The sequence below is a fragment of the Montipora foliosa genome, chromosome 2, assembly GCF_036669935.1.
Source record: "Montipora foliosa isolate CH-2021 chromosome 2, ASM3666993v2, whole genome shotgun sequence".
In the NCBI taxonomy this organism is placed as follows: Eukaryota; Metazoa; Cnidaria; class Anthozoa; order Scleractinia; family Acroporidae; genus Montipora; species Montipora foliosa.
Window position 1 is genome coordinate 20,049,210 of NC_090870.1, and position 2,500 is coordinate 20,051,709.

Genomic DNA, 2,500 nt, shown 5'->3' on the forward strand with positions numbered 1-2,500 from the left:
AAACGGTGGTCCGTTGTCACTTTCCAGCTGTCTTGGGGTGCCATGAGTGGCAAACATTGTTTTGAGCTTTTCCTTGGTTGGTTGAAAAGCTGTTGAGTGGGTCTTCGCGACTTCAGGATATCTTGTTCTCTTGTCTATGGCTACTAGATTATGATGGCCATCAGGGTATGGTCCACTGAAGTCTACAGCTATGACATCCCACGGTTTCTTGGGTATGTCTGTGACTTTGATGGGTTCCTGCCTGTGCTGCTTTGTGGTAACCTGGCATTCGTAACACTGTCCAATGATCTGTTCGATCATGGTGTTCATGGTTGGAAACCAATACTTTGCTCTTATCATTTGCTTTGTTTTGGTCGTTCCCAGATGTCTGAGGTGGTGCGCAGCCTTAATGACTTGTCTCTGCAGGCTTCTGGGGATGATGATCTGGTTCATACGAAAGAGTAGGCCATCCACTGTATACAATTCATTCTGCACACTGTAGAATGGTGCAATGTCTGGGTCCTTTTTGTAACGTTCCCAGTCCCCCGTCGGTATCCTGGCGGACAGTTTTTGAAGTTCGGTATCTTTGCAAGTTTCTTCCTTGATCTGATCTACAACGACAGCATGCTCGGCTTTCAAGACATATTTGATTACTCTCTCTACAGCATCCTTTCCTTTCTCTGGCAATGGGTGTCTTGACAGGAAGTCAAGGGGGTCTGCGTCATCTTTTCCAGGCTCATAGATTAGCTCGAAGTCGACATCTTGCATTCCCATCACCCATTTTTCAATTCTCGGTGGGAGTCGCATGGCTGCCTTGTTAAACAGTGGGAGCAGTGGCTTGAGGGCAGTGATGATCTTGAATTTTGGTGCTCCAAGGAGATAAATGCTGAACCTGTTCTTCGCCCAATGTACTGACAGGGCGTCTTTTTCTGTCTGGCTGTACCGTTTCTCCGTGTCGGTCATGGGACGACTAATGAAGTGAATTGGCTGGAGACCACAATCTGTCTCTTGGAATAATCCGGCTGAGAGCCCTTCATGGAAACTGGCTTCCACTCTCACAACGATTGGTCTAGCTGGGTTGAAGTATGCCATTGTGCTTTCACTAGTTATGCTTGCTTTCAGGTTCTCAAATGCTTCTTTCTCTTCTGCTCCCCATTTGAACTTTGTATCTTTGTGGGTTAGCTTTCGCAATGGTGCAGTTAGTGATGCGTATCTTGGGATGAACTTTGAAAGGTATCCCGTCATGCCAAGGAAACTTCGCACCGCTTCTTTTGATTTTGGTGGACTGCTTTCTTTGACAGCTCTGATTTTGTCTGGGTTTGGCTTTAATCCGTCTTTCGTGAATTTGTGTCCGTAGAACTCTATCTCCTCGACTCCAAACTGGCACTTGTCAGGATTGAATGTGATTCCAAAATCCATTGATCTCTGCAGGACTGCTTCCAATGTCTTGTTGTGCTCCTCCATGTTTCTTCCTCCTAGCAGGATATCATCCCGTTGGTTGAGGCATTTTGGTATGTCTCCAAATATTCGGTAGATAGCTTCGTCAAAGAGATCTTGCGAGGCTTTTGCTCCAAAGATTAGACGTTTTGGTCGCATGTGCCCCCACGGGGTGCTAAAAGTGGCAATTTTTCTGGACTCTGGATCGAGTAGGAGTTGGTGGTACCCCTGCTGCATGTCAAGTTTGGAGAACACAGTGCAATCATGAAATTTGTACATGAAGTCTTCAACAATAGGTCCCTGGGTGGTCCTATTTCTTTCCATGAATTGGTTTGGTACCCTGAGGTCCACGCTGGCCCTGATCATGTGCGGTTCAAGTTTCTCCTTGTCTACAGTGTTGAAGTTCGGCTTTGGTTGAACAACCAGGGGTGAGCACCATGTGACTGCCTCACCTTCAGGACCTTCTTCGAATATCTCCTCTTCTACACATTGGCCCAGCCATTGCTTCAATGGCTCTTGCAGGTAGTAAGCCACTGGTCTCGGTCTTTGAGCTACGGGCACTGCTTCTGGTCTCATGCTGAACTTTGCATAGAACTCTTTTCCATTCTTAATGTCTCTAATCTTCCCGATACCCTTAAATACGTCACTGTATTGATCAGTCATTTCTTTGATTCCGGGTTTGAGATCTTTATCTCGCTTGACACTTTTGACGTCTGGTGGTTCTTCCTAGATTCTCAAGTCATTGGTCTCGGCGAAAGAACCATCTGCTCTGATCTGTAACATACCCAACTCTTGAAGGGTACTTTTGCTGATGAGGGGTGGGAAGTTGATTCTTCCTCTGGTCACAACAAATCTTGCGACTGCTCCACAGGTCTGGTTCCTTATTGTGGCTGTGAACTCTCCTTTCACGGGTAGCTCACTCTGCAAGGTGCTTAACTTTACTCTGCTATGTTGTAGTGTAAGTTTCACACTGGACCGGTTTGTCAATGCTTTAAATTGGTGTTCATCCATGACATTGACTTCTGCTTCGCTGTCAGGCTCAGCTCTTACATCAAAATCTTCTATCTTCACTGATACAGTTCTG